Source organism: Parus major, chromosome 3 (assembly GCF_001522545.3).
Source record: "Parus major isolate Abel chromosome 3, Parus_major1.1, whole genome shotgun sequence".
Taxonomy (NCBI): domain Eukaryota; kingdom Metazoa; phylum Chordata; class Aves; order Passeriformes; family Paridae; genus Parus; species Parus major.
In genome coordinates, this window is record NC_031770.1 from 81,591,811 (window position 1) to 81,613,996 (window position 22,186).

The 22,186-nt window shown below is 37.4% G+C and overlaps 1 long non-coding RNA gene across 1 annotated transcript; it reads right to left on the reverse strand.

Moving 5' to 3' along the window:
* Positions 1-8,250: 8,250 nt before the first annotated feature.
* LOC117244076 lies at positions 8,251-11,383 on the reverse strand. The gene is made up of 2 exons (XR_004496482.1): positions 9,711-11,383; positions 8,251-9,577 (listed from the first exon to the last, which is right to left on the reverse strand). It is a non-coding gene; the product is annotated as an uncharacterized LOC117244076 (long non-coding RNA).
* Positions 11,384-22,186: the final 10,803 nt, after the last annotated feature.

Sequence of the window (22,186 nt, forward strand, 5' to 3'; positions counted from 1 at the left end):
AAGAATTTGGAGACATCAAAGAGAAGTTGGTTTCCATTAATTTGCCTTTCTCAAAAGTGGCTTCTTTCCATTTATATTACCCTCAAAGCTTATCAGTTAAATTTTATGGAGCCTTACTTCACTTTTTTTGCTAGAGGACTTATTTTGATGGGTTGGAATTATTTTTGGGCTTTTTTCTCCTTTGGTGAAATGACAGCTGTAAGTCAGGCTGCAGCTATATACAGCATCACTATTTATATTTTTGAAAAATATATATATTTATGCATCAGAGATATTAATTTAGTTTTGAATAACTGGGTGCTTAGATAAATTTGTTATAAATGAAATAGAGTAGCTTTTTACATGTGTCCAAGCCACTATCCCTCAAATCTAAATTCTTTGCATGTTTCCAGCAGATTTGTATTTTTCTAACAGAACTCTAAAGCTACTACACCATTTGTAACTGAAAGAGTTGCTATTGAGTACTGCATCAAATGCCATCTCATACAGATTTTCTATGCTTAAATTACAGTTTCATGACTTAAATGCACTTAGCTTGCAGCATAAGGCTAAGAAAGCCCCTGAGACATATCTAAATAGCTCACAGAAACCTTGCAAAATCTTGTCAAATATGGGAAATTCTAAAAAAAATTCAGTTTTCTCTGAACAAATTAAAAGATGCTGTAAATTTCCTTGAAAATAAAACTTTGTAATTAAAAAACTGGCAGGTCCTTCACTATAAAATCATAAATGCCATTCAAATTGGACTTTTATAAGGGCTTAGTGAGATTTCAAATGAAATAATTTAAAGGAAATATTGAGTTATTAATATCAGAAAATAATGAACATTGGATTGCTAGGTGACTAAAACAGTTCAAACTAAAATAAAAAAAAAATATAAAGCATGGATTTGTATTTTCAATTTAAAACAAAGAAATAATAAGACCATAAAATAATTTTTAGCCTCCACCAAACCTACAGGGTGAATCTGTGCATTGGAAGTATTCCTGTCCTGTTCATGATTTTCCCCTAGTTTGATTTTTCGTTTCTGAGATCACTTAGAAGCTAAATTTCTTGCATGATTGATTAGCACAATCAGCTAACTATTTCAATGGGAGAAAAAAAAGTAAGCAGTCATGCTTGGCAGTGAGTTCTTTAATGCCCTACTTATAAGTACTACCAAAAAACGTGACAAAAATTGTAAGGGTAATTTCACCTCTGATTCTGAAAGATGATAAAAATATTTGATATTTGTGATGGTTGACCAAGGCTGGGGGCCAGGTGCCTTCCAAGACACCCTATTTCTTCCCTCTTTGGCAGGATGCAGGTGGAGAAAATAAGACACAGAAAAACTCATGATTCAAGGTAATAAAGGCACTTTAATAAAGTAAAAGCAAAGGTTGTACATAGAAGCAAAGGAAAACTTCATATACAAAATATTCCCAGATGATACTCAGCCTACACAGGTAGGACTTTAGTATAAATAGCAGTTGTTTTGGAGGACAAATGCTGTACTAATGAACTCTCCTTCTCCCTCCTCTCAGCCTTTATTGCTGAGCAGATGTCCTATGGTATGGATATCCCTTTTGCTTTAGGTCAGCTGTCCTGGATATGTCCCTTCCCAAGACCTTGCCCACCCCCAATCTACTGGGTGCAGTAGAGGACTCTTGGAGGGGCAGCACTGATGCTGTGTTACCAACACTTTTCTAGATCCCCTACTACGAAGGCTGCAATGGGGAAAACTAACCCTGTCTTAGAAGCACCCAATACAGTAGGATCTCATTTTAAAGTATGTTTTTTAATCTGTTGAAACAGCTCATTGACTTCTGATGTCTAACATTAAAATAAACCTCCAAAGCCTTGTAAAGAAGTGTTTTATTGTTTAAATAGTTGCTCTATTTAAAGACTCTGAAACTGGATAGAAGTAACTATAGAAACTTCTATAGAAACTGGAAACAAGAATTGTTGCAATTCCTTTTGTTTTCCTTTGTGCAAGTCTCTGCACAGTATATTTAAGCACAAAACATGCTACTCAGGTACAACTGAACTGATTAAAAAAAATGATACACATATATAAGATGAAAGCAAACATCCTTTCTTTAAAAAATAAAAACTGTTACAAAAACTTAAACAGCCAATTGGATGAAAAACAGCTGAATCTGCTCTTCTTGATACCATTTTCTGGGAGGGTGATTTCCAGTCACTTCAGCTATGGGTCAGTAAATAAAAAGGAAGTAACTTACTTGTTGACCAGTGTCTGCCAGGGTCATTTCTTGTTTGCATCAATGTCACTGAGACTGAAATGTAATCCAGAAGGAGCACAATTGGCACAGTGGTTTTGACTTTATTTCAGTCATTGAGACATAACACTGTGAAAGGTACCCAGATTTTCTTCAGACTGAGATAAGGTATCCCCTTAGGTAAATGTTTTGGAGGTCAACGTGTTGCTTTTGTTATCAAGAGATGAGCAGAATAGATTTTCTCCAAAAAAGATTTCTCATTGGTTTGATTCAGCTCCTTTCACGTATCCCTTATAGCAGTGGACCTTTGGGTTAGTGCTCAGGAAATGGGTGTGTTTACTTCTGAGGTCAACATAGCACCTGCTGCTTTCCAGCTCTTAGCTGGAATCTGTCAGGCTTCTGTGTAGTCGCTGGCCCAAGCAAGCAGACAGACAAGTGCACACTGTGTGCAAGTTATTTCATGCAGTTTTCCCCATACACCAAGGCTCAAACATCAAGCATGGGGGTTTGAACCCAGAAGTGTTGGCAGATGGAGGAAGGTGTAGGTCTCCTCAGGCACAGAATCACAGAATATGCTCAGTTGGAAGGGACCCATTGAGTCCATCAGTGCACAGGACCATTGCCAAGAGTCACACCCTGTGCCCGAGAGCAATTGTGGAAACACTTCTTGAACTCTGTCAGGCTTGGTGCTGTGATCACTTCCCTAGGGAGCTTCTTCCAGTGCCCAGTCACCTTTTGGGTGAAGAACCTTTTCCTGTTATCCAACCTAAACCCACCTGACACAACTTCAGGCCATTCCCTTGGTCCTGTCACTGTCACCAGAGAGAAGAGCTCAGTGCCTGCCCCTCCTCTTCCCCTCATGAGGAAGCTGTAACTGCAGTGAGGTCTCCCCTCAGCCTCCTCCAGGCTGAACAGACCTGGTGCCCTCAGCTGCTCCTCATGCAGCTTCCCCTCAAGGCCCTTCATCATCTTTGTGCCCTCCTTTGGACACTCTCTAATGCTTTAATGTCTTTCTTACACTGTGGCACCCAAAACTGCCCCCAGCCCCAGTGCAGAGCAGAGTGGGACAATTCCCTCACCAGCTTGTGATGCTATGCTTGAGTTAACAAAAGTGAGCTATTACTAGCCATCTTAATTAAATCCCCCATAAAAAATTCCTTGCAAAATCTTTATGACAAGTAAGGATCAGTCAGGAATCTCCTGAGAAATTAAGAGATGGGGAGAAGGAAGAATACAGAAATTTGAAAAGTAATGGGAAAATGAGGATGTTTTTACTGATATTTTGGAAGCAAGCCAAACTACTCTTTTGGATTCCTACTTGCACAATTTATTTTGTCAGTCTTCTTTTTATATTGCATAAGATAAGAGATTAGTAGGAAAAATAAGGACACAGAAGAAAGTTTTAAAGTACTTAAGCTGACAATCCAAGTGTCATAGATGTTGAGTTCCCAGGCAGTAAATCTCTCCTTTTGCAATGGGCAAGTCTCTCTGCTTCCAAAGAGCTTTAGGAGAGTCATAGGATGCTTTAGATTCAGCAGGATCACTTTCATAACTTTCTCTGACATAAGAGAACTGTACTGTGCATTAAATGTAAGCTTTGTTGGTGGATTGGATTAATTTTACTAGTGACAGAAACTGAATTTAGATGTACAAATTGTTCAAAAGTTGGAGGTATGAGCTTCACAGGTAAACCCAGGCCAAATTCTGGGGTTCTTGAAGTGCTAAAGATTCTGCCAGGTCTGGTTTAGAGTTTTTTATAGGCTACAAAACATAAACTCTGAAGAAAGTCTTCAAGATTTGATTCACTGTACCGGTTAATATCACATACCAGTTTCTTTGGCACTGCATTCTTTATAAATGAAAGCTTTCAAATTGAAATCAAGTTTCTGGCAATTGCCTTTCTGAGGACAAACAAAAGAACCAATAAGGAGCTGTGCAAGAGCCTTTCAGTAAGTCATTTAGGAGCTTGAAATTCTGCTTGAGAGTTTTTCCTTTGGTATCTTCTCCTCTGCCCTGCAAATGAAACATCCAGTTCTGTCTTTTCTGAAGAGAGTTGATGGATGAAACCGTTTCATACTATGCTCTGCTGCCCAAGCTCTTTTCATCCCAAATGGATTCTGCATATGGCTGATTTTCCCCATACAAAGTAAGAAGTAAACAGAGAGTGATAGATATTGGCTTTCCATCATCTGATCTGTCAGCTGCTGTACATTAGGAAGTTATCTATGCCTTTAATTGTGAGTAGGAGAGGGATTTAGAGCTTGCAGGAGCATAATTGTTTCACAGTAAATCTACAGATAAGCCCCTCTTCCTTAGTGCCCACACAGTTCCACTGATTTTAGAATATTAAATTTTCCTTTTCCCTTCAAATGCTGGTGCCTAAAGGAAGATCTATTATCTTGAAGTCTTTGTAACTTAGACTCTGATGGGAGGCTGATATTGCAAACCAATAACTAAAATGAGGAAATATTAAAATGAAGCATAAGGCTTCTTTTATTACTGCCACAGTTCTTTACTGCATTAATTTTGAAACATATTTCTATTTTCTGTCTAATCACAGTCTTAGAGTTAAAAGTTTGGGTAATTGACAAGTTTCTTTCTCACGTGATGTATTCCTGGAGATGAGGGGTAAGCATCTGGGGGAGGGGAACGAAGAGAAAGGATTTCTATCTTTGATTGTGCCAGACACTGTGAAATTTTCTTTTCAGTTTACTTCAGCAGATAAAACAGATTTGTGTTTATATCTAATTCTCAAATTTCAGTGAATTGTTTATTCCTTATTATGAGTGGTTTGAATTATAAGCAAATACCTTATGAAAATCAGGTAAATGGTGCTGTGATTAAATAAATACCTGTGGTCCCTCTGGGCTTCTCTTTGTTTTGCTTTGGTTTTTTTGATCCCCATCAATCTTGTCTTGTCTGTGAGTGAGGATAAAAGAATATGTGCCTGTTTAGCAAAGACTACTTGGGTAAATGAGATAATGAACAGCCACAGTTGCTTTTGTTCCCCAACCTGCCTAAGAAGACAACTGATGTTGCTCATTGATATTATTAATAAGACAAATGCACAAGAGAAAACTATCTCTCTTTATCCATCCTCCATCAACTGTCAGGAATTTACGCTGCAATAACACTGCTTGTGGATGTAATATGAAGTGTTTTTTTATTTACTATTAATTACATTCTTTGCATCAGTGGGTGACAAAAGGAAATCATGATATAAAAAAATGAGACAAACACTGCTTGCACCAACCCCAGGTAGGACATGCTGTTCCTGTCCTACCTCTCTAAAGAAGCAAAAGTTACTTCATGCTAACCTTGAAGATTTCATGTAACAAGAGTGGCCATGTCAGGGGACACAGAGATGTGGATCTGCAACTGAAACTGGAGCTTCTCTCCGGGTCCACTTTGGGCTGCATGGACCTGAGAAGACTGGATGCCACCAATGAAAGCGCAGACAGTTTGTGGTGAGGTAGTGCCTCCTATATATCTGTTGTCACACCAAGCAGCTAATTATCCCAGTGCCAGGGATATTTGGTATTTTTACAGAGAGATGCTGATATACTATAATAATTAATAGATTAATTTTGCCTCAACTTCAATTTTTATTTCTACTGTCCTCTTTTTTTCCATTCATTTCATCAAAATAAATTTTATAGCACATACAAACAGGCATGAAAAGAAAATGTCAGATACATTTTGGGAATAAAACATTTTGACATTATGCATCTTCTTTTAAAATCAGAGGGTACAGTAATAGCATTTGTCTTGGTATTTCCTCCAACAAGGAGGTAATTTGCTTTCACAGCTGACTTATAGAACAGGATGATGTTAAAGGAATAATTGACAATTTTTGGGACTTTTTGGGCTTGACATTTGTGCTTCTATTTTAATTGAATTTATAGGATTCTTCTTTCTATCCTGTGTGTATTTCAATAATCACTAGTGCTAAAATTTTCAGGTAGAACTTCATCAAATAGATTGGAGTAACATTTTGTATGCTGGACAGTGGTGAACAAAACTCACAGTTCCCTTTTCCTTTCTTAATTTTCTAAGATGATAAAGGGGTTTTGTACTATTACAAAACCAACAGAAATTATGAATGAGATCCCAATATTCTTTTGAACAATGCAATCATATGATTCCATGTATGTACAAACCTAAGGAGAAAAACAAGACTTCGACAATAGCACCAGAGATTGGCCTCACTCCTTATTTACTGGACTGTGAACCCAAGCAATTTTTGTGTTCTTAAGCAAGTATTCATAATGACAATACATTTTAAAGATAATAGTATTCATATCATTCTGTGGGTACTTGGCTACAGGGAAAAGAAATGTATCCACATAGTGAGAAAACGGGAAAATGGGGGTTCAATAAATCGTTAAGAAATATTGCTAATGACAACCACAAAATAAGGCAGTGGGAAAAGAAGGGAACTGACCACTGACATTGCTTAACAACCCACAGCAGTATAAGATTAATCTTGAAACACTGACTTATAGACCAACTAGTAAATTGCATAAATTGCTTAAGGGCCTTTAACATTAAAACATTTAATGATTTATGTCATTTGCAATGTGCAGCATGTCACATCCTATTGCAATACTCGGTGTGTTATGTGTAACCATCTATCCAGAATTTGTTACTAAATTTGCCTAGCTCCACCTCGGTGTATGAGAGAATAGAATTTCTTCTCCTCATATAATTTAAGGAAGCAAAATAAAAATTCAAAGCTGCATGGAAACCATTTGTTATTTTGACATTGAAATTTCTCCTCTAAGATCCTCTCTAGACCAACCTGTTTTCCTAATCTGACACCAGGGCTGTTGTTACAACTGTGTATGTTGGCTCACCAAAAAGTGGATAGCTTCTGATAGTTTATTCACTTAGTTTAATAGCTTTTCAGTTTTATTGAGCACTGCTAAAATGAGAAAAAAAGGCTTTTAGAAGAAATCCAGTCCTCTAAAAATTTTGGACATTTTGGACATTTTAATTTAAATTTCTTCACTAATTTAATTTTTTTCCTATCAATCAGTAATACTATTAGAAATTGATTTTTACTGTTGATCTCTAAATTTTTGTAAACAGCTCAAATAAAATCTCCAGATTCTTTGGTACTTTCCTCACAAATAAAGGAAATGTAAACTGGTAACACTGGCTGTTTACTGAAGTATTATATGGAGCTTCATGCCTCCCAAGGCTTTTGTTTAAATCCAGCTTTCACCTACAGCAATTGAAAAATTAATTGATTATAGATAGGAGAGTTCTGTCAGTTATATTAGTGGTGACAGTGAGAGGAACTGTTTAAAAAATATATTCCCACCTTTTCAGTTCGGTATGGGCCTTTATATGCTCTTGTATCAAACAGTCCCTCTTGGTAATTTTGGGTGTAGATACTAGGAGCCTGGCTGATGTTGCATGTATTTGTTAGAGCACATGTGTGGATAAGTGTGTGTGTGTGCGTGTGTATGTGTATACACATTCACATTCAGACAGTTGTTTTGCATCTTCTGAGATAAACACAATTTTTGTGGGTGGTTTTTTGGGGGGTTTGTGGTTTTTTGGGGTTTGTTTTGTTTTGTTTTGTTTTTTGGTTTGCAACATGCTGAAAACCTTTGATTCATGGAACTGGTATTCTGCTTAGAGTTGTACGTGTCTGTGTTTTGAAATTCCATTGAGATTTTGCCAACAAAGGTCTGACTCATACAAAATGATAATATACACTCTGAAATCTTTGTCAGTTGAACATTTTTACAGTAATAATCTTGCAGCAGTAATCAACATAGTCATGCTGTTTCAGAAAACAGCACAGAGGAGGCACTGGAAAAAGCAAAAGATATGTAAGTCTTTGACTGAAGAGCTACTTTTCCTCATTTCAATAAATGGTCCCTATGCTAACCCAACTCTGTCACAAATCAGCTCAAAACTCTCCATCCACAAAACAAAAAGTGAGAGAGAGAGTTGGTCTCCTAAGGATTTTAAGGAGCTTTTTTTATGGGGCTTTTTTTTATTATTTTGTCTTAGGTTGTTTTTTTTTTCCCTGCCTTTGTCTCCTGTCACAGAGAAAGCCTTGTCTTTTTCCTCCACTCCTGAATTCTTTGTTCATGTGCAGGGAAAAAAATGATCTAAATGTTCTAAGAGACATGCTTTTATACTTGTTTCAGGTTTAAGAAGAAAAAACAATGCCTGATCAGGGCTTCCACTTCAGTGAAACAGATTTTTCACTGACTTTTAAAACTGTGACATCAGTCAAAACAGCTCCATCATGAAAAAAATAAGGTACAGAAAGTGTATTTGTAAAAAAAGTAACTGGTAGTGCTAGAAAGAAAGAAAGTAACTTTTTCTTTTTTTTTTTCTCCAAAAAGAGCTTGAAATCCATTCAATAAACTGTAAAGTCTTCAAAAATCACATCCTGATAAATGTATTTAATCAAATTTTAGATTATTTCATATTTGCAAATGGCTTTCCATTCAAATATATCTTTAACATAAAAAAAATAAAAGAATAGTGACAAAAACTGATAAAGTTTAATTAGGAACTAAACAAGAACTTCATATTGGACACTGACAGATTTTTTTGTCCCACTGATTACCCTTGTCATCTTCTGTACAGGTTATGAATGAGAAGAATTTGCTCAGTGGTTCACTTATTTATTAGGAAGCACTTCATATAATGAGAGCACAGTTCTTCTATGCTATATGGCTTTTAATTGGACTTATTTGAATTACTTATGTAATATTACTTTAAATGTGCTGCGATATAAATGATAGGTTTTTCAATTTCCTCCTTTATTTAGAGACATAAATATAATCTTTGAGAAATATACATAATTTGCTTCTACTTTTCTTGGTTACACCTTTAATTTTGTTCAGGTAATGTTAATATTATTTTATTTATTTTATTAATTTTCAAAAATCAGTATTTGTAGCCCTTTTGTGTTAACTTAGTTTGCACTTCACCTATTTGGCAAAATGGTTTTAAATGGTTTGGAAAAGCATTTCATTAGCTTCTAATGATGTTTCTTCATCACTGAGAAAACGTTTTGTTTGTATTGCTCCTGCATGTTATAATCTGCAACATTTGAAATATTAGGCCAAAGCACTGGGAGGACCATGTGCAGATCTTTTCTTATGTAGAGCAACGTGCTTGCCAAAAAGGGTTCTGTTAATGCTAAAAGAATTTTGGTGCACATTAAGGTCAAGCTGTGTCTCTGCAAACTCTTGAGACCTGGCACTGCCACATGCAGTTAGCGTTAGCCCGCTGATGTCCCTGTAGGTGCAGGACAGACACCTTTGGAGAGCGCTGAGGTCCACCCGGAGAAATCTTGGCCAGCTGTTCCTGTCTCCTTCCATTAGCTGGAAAGGGAATAGAGTAGTATCTATATTTCTAACCTTTAGAAAGGCGAGGTTAGGTGAGAGGAATTGCAGCCTCAGTGCAGACACTTTACTGGGCTCTGGGGTTCAGGTGCGGCCAGCAGTGTGGCGGTACCTCAGAGCAGCAGCTGCCCGCGCTGGCCCCAGCATCGCACGGAACGGGCACAGAAGGGCTCGGGTGGACACCACAGTGGGGTGGAGAGCTGCAGCTGAGTCACTGTGAGGGAGGCTGGGGAGAGACCTGGGGACACGGTTTGCATATTAGCATGAGCGATCCGTAACTGGGGGGTGAGGGAGGAAAGGACAATGACGCATTTTTTTCCTGCATGGCCTGACAGAGAATACAAAATTGCTGTTATTGGCACCCAAGATACCTCCAAGATACCTGACTAAATAACATTTAAAATTACCTGCTATGATATTCGCCATGTGCTTTTCACTCCCAGAGTATACATTAGGACCAAAGCTCATTTTCTCTCACTGAAAACGCGTGACACATTTGAGATAAAGTACTGCATACTAAGATTTCATTAAATAACTAAGAATTCACTGCCAGAGCTGAAGTAATTATTCAAGAGTTGTGCTCTCATAAAAGGCTTTTTTCTTGCCTTTAAATCTTCTTTTAATGATGTGCTTTTCATTTAGTTATAAAGAAATTACTTGAATTGTCTCAATAAAAGTTTAAGCAGTCTTTATTCTGTAACTAAAAACATGCACAAGAACAAATAATTTCAAAGATATATATCAAGTATATGCAAACTCTACAGAATCATTTCTTTTGAAGCAATTTTGTGAAACTGCTTAAAATCATATAGTGAGACATGTCTTATAAACTGAAGAGGAAAAATCAATTTAAAATATAGAGAACAAACTTAATTTGTGCTTGTTTGTGAACATTTATTACTAAAAGATATTAAAACAGAATTTTTAATGTTCAGCCTCACTCTACCACTTCCAACATTGCTGTAATGGAGACAATTTTATGAAAAAATATTATTATTTTGAAATTAGTTGTATTAATATAGGGGAAAAAGTGGTTCCTTTATTCACTCAGTCATAAGGTGGAGAGCAGGGCAGCATCTCTATGTAGGCTCATGTACCTTACCAGAGCCTTTATGGAGAAATCTTGGCCAACTATAGCACTGTAGCTCTGTCTGTAGTTCCCAAAATAATGGGACGTATGCATACATGCCCTGAAATACAGCACTGAGATGGTCAGGGCTCCCTGCTGTGGAGGAAAGTCTTCACACAAACTCAAGAGAAAGCCAGCCAAAAGAATCCTGAATACCAGATATTTATAAATTATTTACGGACCTAGGATTCACTGGTAATAGGCAAAGGAGGGATGGTTGAAGTTTTTTTTGTTGCTTTATTTGGCATAACTTGTTTTGTTTAGCCCAAAAAAATAGCACAAACCACAAACCCAATACACTGTGTTAAAGACTGAAGATTTTTGTTGTGCTGAACTTTGAGAGTTCTCAGGAAATTTAATGGTACCCCAGAGAGAAAACAGAAGAAACCAGAAGTGTAAGCAGTGCACAGGCCAATGTAACAGCAGTGGATGGGTACCTGTGCTGGGCAGCATCCCTCTTCTGCTCCCAGTCCTCAGATGAGTAAGGGACAGTCCAGTGTCTTCCTGTGCTAAAAGTGCTTTTGAATTCTTGAGCAAGTTGGAGGTAGATGGGCATGAGTGGCACCTACAGAGAGCTTATCTGTATCCCTGCTGTAGCCCCTATCTTGAAGGGGTCTTTGGCAGACATTTCAAAGCAGATCAGTTTTTGATACAATGGCTATGTCAGTTCCAGCCTGAACTGAATCTCTCCAGAGATTTATCTATCTCTGGAGAGATAAATGGCAAATGCCTAGCTTGCCCCAAGCCCTTGCTTGATTTTTCCAAAGAAAGAGAACATCCTCCATCCCTGTGCACCCAGAACCATGTGTCACGTGTCTGCAGGCTCAGACATGGCTGTGGTGTTGGCGGTGCTGCACACGTGACCAGCTGCCCCGTGTGCTGCCCCCTGTGCTGCCTGTGGTCTTGTCCCCAAACCAGCTCTGTGTCTGAGTATGGCCAGCTTCATTCTCAGTATGGCTATCTCCCTCACAAAAAAGGATACAGAAGAAGGAATTTAATCTCTTTGTACTGAAAAATTAGGACAGGCATAGGTGATCTGTTAGGTGTTACCAGGAGGTAAACAAATTAAAATGTAGGAGTAATGACCGCATCAGACTTTTGAGTCTAATTCTTGCCTTGAGCCAACATGTGAGCAATAATTGTACTCTCTGGTGAGCTGCTCTATGGACACGAGTAATTATAGTCCTCAATACACAAAAATGTGTATTTCATTATAATGAAGCACAGAAGTAAACAAAAATAAATGAACTAGAACTAAATGTTTGGAGTGCCATTTTTATGCCTGGCTTTAGACAGTCACTTCAAGTTTTACATTCAAAGGAAATCTGCATGTGGAATTGTGGCCTTATAAGTGGAGCTTGTGTGAAGAGTAGTTGTTAGAGATATTTGTCCAATGCCTGAAAATGGTTATTCAACTGAAATATTTATTTGATAGTAATCAAAGTGAAAATTTTGCACAGATACACTGCTTCTAACGTTAAAATACTACTCTCTGCTCATGTTTCTGTGGTAACTAGCTCAGTAACACTAAATAATTTAGTATTCCAGCCCCATTTCATTAAAACCCTAGAGTACTTACAAAGAATAAGTGTAAAAGTATGAAATTCATGTGACTAATTGTAGTCAGTTATTCTTAAGAGTCAATGCAGATCTAAGGAGTAACTCCATTTTAGAATAGATGTCTTAAATATACTGTGGATACGTGTATTTAATCAAAAGAATCTAGCCTAGAAATATACAAAGTTTAGACTTAGAAATCTGATCTCCTTGTGTTCAGATTCCATGAAAGTAAACCTTCTACCAAACTTTCTAGGTGTCCACAAAATGTGTAAAGCCTACCATGCAAAAAAGCTGCAGTGGAAACCCATACTGGCCATCCAACTTTCAAGACAGATTTGGCAATCACTAAGTTATATTCAGTCTGATTCTTCTACTTTTGTAGGAAAATTGACTACATGGCTACATGAATTCATGTAATTTCTAGCACTTCAAAGTTTCCTTACCTGAAGGAACATGACACTGAAACATATGTGATGGAAATCCTGGTTCCACTGAAAGAGAAAAGGGAGGATTTCTTTGATTTCTTTGACTTGAGAAATGCTAGGATTTCACCCAAGGATAAGGATGGTTGTGCCATGTCACTCCAGGTGTTCACAGGAAATAATGAAGATAATTCCTCAAACTTCAGAAAAAAATCAAACACCCCCACCTTGTCTGGCAGGCTCCTCATTGCATGTTCATCAAGGCACCTGCAGGTAGCTCTGCAGTAAGGAACAGGCTGTCTTGTGCTTGAAAGGAGAACAAAGAAATGAGTGCTGGAGTTCAGCAATGACTCACATCTGGTAGTGCATTTTCCTGGCTCTTCTGAGTGCCACTGCCCTGCTCTGCTCCCCAAAAACATTTTAAATGATGTGGGGGGTATTTTGTATGGACAACCAAAGCCTGCTGTATGGAACTCAAAAGATCTTGTTCTTATTTCATCCCTTATTCAAATCACTCTTTAGATCAAGATTGTATTAATGCTCATAATTAATTTGGCCTTACACAATACATGTAATCTAAGTATCTCACAGCACTTCTTGAGCATTCTCTAATTAAGCTAGTCAAAATCTCTCAGTGAAGTACTCAAGGAATCTGTGACTCTTTTCATCCAGCGCCAAGAAGCAGTCACCTCTGAGGTCAAGTATGGCACAGCAACATGTTCAATAATGCATAGCAGCATTGTGCCACACTTTGGGAGGGAAGTGAGAAGTAGAATCCCTAATTGGAACTACAGGGGGGTTAAGGAAGGAAAATGTATTTATCTGTAATTTCAGATTTAGAGGTGCTAACTTGTTCTTTCCTCTGAATATTGTCAAAGGCCCTTCCATGTCCAGTTGGCTTTTTAAGTTCAGGAGTCTGAGAGGAATGCTTGATTTCATGATTTCATGACCTATCATACTTTGAAGTTCTGTATCTACATATAGCATTTACTTGCCCAGAGTAAATATCCATTGTGATTCTTTGATCAATCCTGTAAGCAATTTCCAATATTTAACATTTCCCCCTAAAAGGCTCATTTTGAGCAGTTTTATTATCCCCTCTGTACAGAAAAAAAAAAGAAGCATTGGGAAAATAAATTATCTTCCTCTACATACTGAGAAAGTTAGTGATTAAAAGGTCATCAAATCTTGTTTTCCAAGCTTATATTAGTTTGCTAAGCTCTTGCTCGTTCTTTCTGCCTGTTAAGTCAACCCTAGTGTTCAGTCTGTATGACGCTCTATTTTTGATACCCTTAATTAAAATACAGCTTGAACACAATGTCTATAATATTCTGCCTAACAGGAGAGCTGTCACCTATCCATTCTCACTTGTTCCTCTACAAAAACAAGCTTTAAACCCCCAAAAAGCTACTAGCCCCACTGATGCTGAAGCTCCCCAAGTATCTTTTGGGCTCCTCAAAGCAGGAGCCTTCCTTTTTAGCCTCTGGGACTTCATCCTTGTGGAGAAATGCACCAGGCACAAGTCACCCAGGCTCTTTGGGGCTCCACAGGCTGAGGCAGGTGGGACACAAGCTTCAAGGGTTATTGGGGGACAAATTACTTCACCTGCAATTCCCTCATGAACAGGCCTGTCACTGATAACAGCTCTGACCTTTTCACAGGTTCTTGCAGCCAAATCAGGCTGTAGTGATCTCCTGTAACCTCCTCTCTAGCATGCAAAACAGCAGATTATCACAAAGGAATTTTTACATAGGATAAAAACCTGTAATTAATTTAGATCCTGAGAGAAAGAGGATCTGCTGTGTCTATAGGTGAAGAATTATAATGGAAAATTACACTCTCCACTGAATAGCAGAGACTTTATGGTCTAAATTATAAGAAAACATGTCCCATGTTTCTAAACTAGTTTGCTGAGACAGAGGAGGAGCCTGAAAAACCTAGATACTTTTACCAGAGCCCAGAAAAGCCAAGAAGGCCAGGAAACTCACCTTTCTCCATCCTGCTCATAGAGTAGAAGAAAAATTACATATATATATATGTCTATATATATATATAGACATATATATATACATATATACATATACTTTTAAAACCTTGACTTTCATGTTCATACCTTTTTTTTCAGTTCTTTGTAAGAAAACATATATTCTTATGATGAAAACAGAGAAAAATTATAAGGAACATGTTAAGGATTTCTGATTATTATTAAATTTTGAGAAAGCAAATCCTGCTTTAAAAAAAGTAAAAACTAAAACTATTAAAAACTACTGTAGCACATAAAAAATACACACAGTATATAGAAAACTATGTAAAAACATCTGTAAACCCAGTATTTTTTACTATGCTGTAGTTATATAATCTGCCATGATTTATACTATCCTCCATTTTATGAGAACTGTGAGAACAGATGTACGTTATTATTGTCAAGGGAGCAGGCAGCCAACATGACCATTCCCAAGATGAAAATACATTTGTGAGATGACACTTTAAGTAGAACTCCTATAAGGATTAAAATTCCACTTTCCGAATGATTTAATTTCTTGCCAAATCTTCATGCTTCCTGAACTTGTGTAGTTCTCTTATGAAAGAAACATTCTAGGGAAAAAAAAAAAAAATCCATCAAAGTTAATTTTTTCAAGTTTTCGGATCATAGAATTATCACAATTATGAAATTATGTTATTCCTGAATGTAAAAAAAGCAGTTTCACATTTCACCAGAACATCTGTCAAAGTTTTAATAGCTTTTGTGGTGTTCTTTAAACAACTTTACTCACTTTGAATAATAATAATAAGAGAAATTAGGCTTTTCATTTCAGGAAAAGTTCTTTAAGAAGGAATTTATATTCTCTTTCTGTTTACACAAAAAAGTCCACATCTCTTTCACAGTAGATAATAAATTCCAGATGACTGTATTAATCACGTTCACTGTGGTGTGCATCATTAACAGCTGTAGCTGCATGGTCACAGTAGCTGCACTTATATCTTCTTTGTAGAAAGATCCATGCACTTTCTTCTCAAGAGAGAAGTAGTCTCTAGAGTCCAATACTGATTACTGAAAAATACCAAGTTCATCACATTGCAGGCCAAGGAAACATATGGGAGCAGTGAAGTTAAGTTCAAGGAATTAAAAGAGAAGTTAAGGTGGAACTCTTCATAGCGATGAGGAATGTGGGCTCCTAGGTGATACACCTCACTCCAAGTGAGGTACAAAATTACACACATTCTCGAAGTCAAGAAAAATTACTTCAAGTTGGAAATTCCTTGGTATTATTTGCTGACACTAAAGGGAGTGAAAGGGAACTAACTCACTCCTTGATAGCCAGCTGTATCTAAATTTTGGTGACATGTTTCTATTCTAAGTGCCTACACTTATCCTCAAATACTAAACTGTTTATGATAACTGTTCCTAAAATCAGCCAGAAGTCTGGGAAAGTGCCAGGGTTTCCATGCCTAAGGGTGATGCTAAGGCAGTAGAACTAGCAGTGCTAAGTGTGCAACAGTGTCATAAACTCTTATTTCTTGTTTAATTTTTCAAACAATATTGGATTTGAGTGAAGAAGTGAATGTGTTGTTTGAATATTGATATAACTGTGCTTGCTGCTGTACATAAAGTGGGTGAAATAACAAAGCAAGCATAGTAGACATAAAACCCCACATTTCTGTAACCAAAACACAATGACCAGATGTCTTGGCTTGGCATAGATTTGTATATACTTTGCTATATGCAGAGCATAAGCAACCCTTTGATCTTATTTGCATAAATTTGTGCAAAGAAGTGGAAGTATTATTTAGAGCCAGGTTTAAGTTTTAAATGTGTGTGTGCTAATGCAAAACTCTAGCTAAAGCCGTCAGTTGTTGTTAGAAATGTTAAACAAAAGTATTGCTGCGTGTCATTGCTCTGTTAGGATTTAGAGGCACTTAGAGGGAAAAGTGTAGGCAGCCAGCTGCACTGATAAAAAACGACTGAAATCTGCTCTTAAGGGTATTGGCACATCACAGCTGGCAGAACAGCAGAAATACCTAAATTAAAAGTTAATTTGGGTATCTCCACGTTTTGCAGCAGTCTGTCGTGTTCTATGTTACCTTTGGTGAGCCTGCACAGATGTTACCGAGGGGAAAGTAAGCCAGTTCTCATAAGTTTATAGCATATGTTTTGCTGCACTGCTCAGATCTCCTTGGCTTTACTAGCCAAATTCAAAATGCATAAAATGGAAGTGATTTTTCTCTAGTTATAACCATTTATTCTACAGCAAAATTGGATCACTGATAACAGAGGAAAAAAACAGGCGGTGGGGAAATGTAAACAACAGAAAAGCAATGGAAATTCCCCTAGAAAAATGTTCAAGAGAATTATTTGCACTGAAACAATAAAGGGTATCTCAAATGCTAAACAGCTAATATCCTACCTTAATCATACTTTACCTGCTATACTAATTAAGACCATTATAAATAAATTCAATCCCCACCCCCATGCAGAGTTAATCAAATATAGAATCAAGACAGACGGAACCTCAAGTACAGAAGGAAACATCTCATTTCTCAGTCATACTCAGTCATCCAGGAGAACAGATGGCCCTTAATAGCATGCCCTGAAACGTCTAATTACATGACAAACTTTGTATAGTTTTTCTGGACTTTTAATTGGTCCCCCAACTGTGTGTGGAGACAGCCAAATGTTTTAATAGATTAAATAATAAATATCAAGATAGACTGTGTTACAGCATGTGCAAGACCTGGCTGATTTACTCTTAAGGTGGATATAAAAATATGGCAATGCATGGAGGAATTCAGCCCTGTGAATCTAGATTTTCATGCAGACAAGCTCTACTAACTTCTTTGGAAATATTCCACATAACATGTTGGGGGCCTTGACATCTCATAATATAGAAACAACAAGGTGTGTATGAGAACAGATTTAGGGTCACTAAGAATTTAGCCTACACAAATGACATGAATGGAGCAATGGTCGGTAACTATAGCAACCAATAAAATCCAAACAGGAGAAGAGAATAGACTTTACACATCAGCATGCCAAGCTGAAATGTAATACTACAATGACAAGATTCACAATATATTGGACAGATATAACCTACTGAAAAAAATATTTAAAAAAAAAATTCTATTAAAAGAATTATTGCATATTTAATGATGGAAATGTAATTAAGTACCTAAACAGTAGTAAAACCAAAGTATAATCAAGATCACAAGTGTTTTTAATGAAAAACAGACACAGAAACTAAGCATTAAGTGAAGCACAAAAAAGTGGCAGCAGCAAATGCATTTTTCAATGTGTATTGAACTCAGAACCTTATCTAGAGATACAGGATCTATACCTCTATTGCCCAAACCCTTGTGTAATGTCTCCCTCTAGTAATAAAGGCCACAGGAAAGCACAGGAGTTCTGCTTACTTGGTCGATCATATAATTTAATCCAAGCTGTGATTGTGCTCTTTAACCACATTAAATTTTGTGCTGCAACTAAAAGCTGTTCCAATTTTTTTTTTTTCCTCTGATGCTTAGAAACTTTCTTTTCAGGATAAATTTAAAAATAGCCAGTTTATACCCATTTGTTCTTGTGCAAGCAGTGGCTGTTAGTTTAAATGGTTTTTCTCAGGTGTATTGACATGCTGTTATGATATGCTTATGTTATGATATGTTATATGTTATGATATGCTGTTATTGACATGGTGTTACGGTCATGAAACATTTTGTTAGGCTGTGAAAGCCAAGATCCTCTTGGAAGAGAGAACCACAGAATAGTTTGGGTTGGAAAGTTGCTTTAAAGGTCATCTAGTCCAACCCTCCTGCCATGGGCAGGGACATCTTTCACAACATCAGGTTGCTTTAAGCCCCATCCAACTTGGCCTTGACCACTTCCATGGATGGAACAGCCACAGCTTCTCTGGGAAACCTGTGCCAGAGCCTCACCACCCTCACAGTAAAGAACATCTTCCCTAACATCTAACCTACATGTCTCCTCTTGTAGTTTAAAACCATTCCCTCTTGTCCTGCTGCCACTGACTGGGAAAAAGTCTCTCCTTTCTTATAACCCAGCCCTCTGTGCACTGGAAGGCTGGAATAATGTTTTCCTAGAGCTTCCTTTTTTCCAGCTCTCTCAGCCAGTCTTCTTAGGAGAGGTACTCCAAGCCTCTGATCATGGGAAAACTTTCTTCCCTCTTAGCATCTTGATCCCTTTCTCTGCTTTTCAGCATGCTTAATTCTCTTGTGTGAGCAGCTGTAATTGTACACTATACTCCAGGTGAACTCTTCCTAGACTACTGTTTAGTATATTCCTATTCACGAGATGATGTTTTGATATGACTGCATCACATCAGGCTATCACAGAACCTCTACTAGATGTATATATAATTTTGTATTGTTCCAACAGGTGACTTGATTTGATGCAGAAACTCTAGATACTACTCCTTAATTCTTGGCCTTGTGTTTTATGCCACTGACTGTTGTCCATTTCTGTTAATTCAATCATCAACTCAACTCATCAGAGTGCAAAAACCTCTATCCCATCTATGGTTGGCATTTCATTGTCTTTTATTCCTGTACATGTGGCTATGTTGTAATAACTGAGCTTTATCATTAATATTTATACATGTCCTCCAGCATACCATTACCTGGAAAATTGTAATCACAGTGATAAGAATTTACTGGAAATATAGAGATGTCTATTCACCTGCCTGTGCAGTATTTCAGAGATTGCCTCAGAGAAATTTCATTTGCAATCCTTCCACAATACAGCTAACCAAAATCCTTTCTGCTTTCATCCATATAATCTTTATTTCACTGTTGGTTATTGCCACAATTATTCTCAGTCCCACGCTTTAATCTTGTCTTTCCTGGACAGTACAACCCTATTACTCATTAATGACTGTATTATGCTTCTGGTTGTTTTACAGGAAAGAATCAGTTAATTAAAAAAGTCCAAACTGATCATCAGTATTTTATGCGTATTTCCAAGAATGCAGGAGGATACAAGAAATGGAGGACAGTGGGCAATCATGGCCATGAGGTCTGAAAGCAAATTCTGTTTTACACAGGTCCCAAGTGTTGCAGGTGTGAAATAACTATGTAGAAGGTCCAGCATCTAAAAGATAGTGTTTTCTTTTTGGTTTGTATAGTTAGTCAGTATGAATCAACTTATTACCTATCTTTGCTGTCTCCTTTTCTCTGTTCACAGGTAAATCTCGTTGAATCAGATATATGTTTACAGTGGTCCATAAAGATGTTTATTTTCTTCTTAAAGAACGCAAAATTCTTACGGAGCAAGAAAATTTACAGCACTAGGCCTCTTACCAGCCAGCAGTAACCCCAAGAGGTCCCTCTCTGGGTAGAGCAGCAGATGCTCTTTGCACCATCTGTGGTGGCTTGTGCCAGAGGTTCCTAATGCTCAGTTCTCAAATACAAGGTCTCTCTATAAAGTTCCCTCCTTGCCCTTTCATGCAAATCCTAGTTGTTACCTGCATATGCACTGTAACATTGCAAAAAGCCTGGATTTCAGGCTCTCCCCACTCATGTCCATTTCAGGGTGACTTCTACCATGAAAGGGTTAAGTTGCAGTTGCTGAGGTTGCCAGATGAGATGACCAGACCCCACTGCCCTGTCCCTCCCTGGGGATTTTGTCCAGCTGCAGTTCTGTAAGACCTGCCCAGGTGCTCAGTAGACAAGTTCTATACCTATAAACATACCAGTCCCACCCTTATGCAAATATTTTCCTTTGTGCTCCTGTGAATTACCCCTTCGTATGGTTGGATATTAGAAGTAGTGCCAAAATCTTCATTTACTGCTATCAGAAGGTCTGGGAGTTCAAGAACTTCTAATATTATAGCTCCTGAAGAACAGAGATTTATGTCTAGCAGTTAGCATTTTTGTGTCCCCAGACCTTTCACTGGCATACAGACAACCTACTCATGGTGCAGAGGCTGTAGCATTTACCCCTTCGTGTAATGATTCCCAGATGCTGGAAAAGTCTCCTTGTATTCCAAAAATTCTACAAAAAACTACAAGAAAGATAGCCTCATTTAAAAGTGTAAAGAGCTAAAAAGTAACTTCTCTACTCTTTAAACATCTTGACAACTGCATTGCTGGAGGCAGAGCTGTACTGGAAGTCTTCCAGGGTGGATAAATAGGATAAGAAACAGGATAAGATAAATGGCATTAAAGAACCACAAAACCCCATATTAGTCACGGGATGCTGGCCCTGAAAAATGTCCAAAGAAAAGTCTGCTGAAGTAATGACACAGGGGGAGGTACAGGAAAGCCAGGTTTGGGGGGAAGGAAGCCAGGATCTACAATTCCAGGAACTTCAAAATACTTAGTTATATTGTCCAGGTTGTCCCGTTCTTATGCTGAAGGAAGAGCCAGACCATGGGAATTCAAATAAGGAGATTTTGAAGCAGTCAGAAAGGGCCATAAGAAAGCAAATTATAGGTAAGAAATGAAGAAAGTTATTTGGAAATACTGTTTTGCATTATAATGGACAAGTCAAATAACCTTCTGGATGGAATCACCTAACTCAAATAGGGAAGTGAAACACAAAGTCCTGTAATTGAATACAGACCTAACCAAGATGACTACTGATAAGTATTCAGCACACAGGACTTCAAGTTCATGAACAAAAAAAGAGAAAGCATACACTAGGAAAATCTGCATGTGTGATCACTGTTTAACCAATCAAGCAGATGAATAAATCAAGTGAAGATTAAGTACATTAAAATTCTTAGCATTAGCTCAGGCAAAGAACATAAAAACAACCAAACCAAACTTGTTTGCAAGAGAAGAGATCTATTTCTTTGGAATAAGAAATATGAAGAAATCTTCATGTAAAAATGTGAAAACAGTTCTAAACTAGCAATACATAGTATAGCTCTGTAGTGTTATTCTGCATTTAAATGAAATGTATTCAGCATTAGGGGTTTCAATCAACACAGAATAAGGGGTCTGTGTAGTGGGACACTTTTCTGTTTCCTATGTAGTTGTGTATTTCCTTCACTGTTTTTCACTTTTCATTCTGTACCTCTCCAATTTTTAACCTCTTCAAAATAAAGATAGGTAGATGAAGGAAGCATTGTTTACTGTGAGCTTGTTACAAGGGTGGTTGTTAAACTGATTAGGGTTTTGGGAAGCATCAAACAACTAATCTAGATGAACGCACAAGGTCACATAGTCAAATTAAACTTTGTTTCCTGTGGATTTCAGTGGTTACCTCTGGGGTTTCAAATTAGACCACTAGACAAGTAATCCAGTTATTTCAAGCCTGTCTCATTGCAGATAGATATTATTTTAATTCAAGTCCCTGTCCACTTAAAGGCACTTTATGCATTAGAATAGTTTCCAGACCAGCACATTCTGAAAAATACAATTTCTTCTCCATAGAAATATTGAAAATTTTTCAGTCAGAGACCTTGGTAAGAGAGATTCCAAGAAAATAGTTTTATATTCAATGAGTTGGAGTCTATCATGACA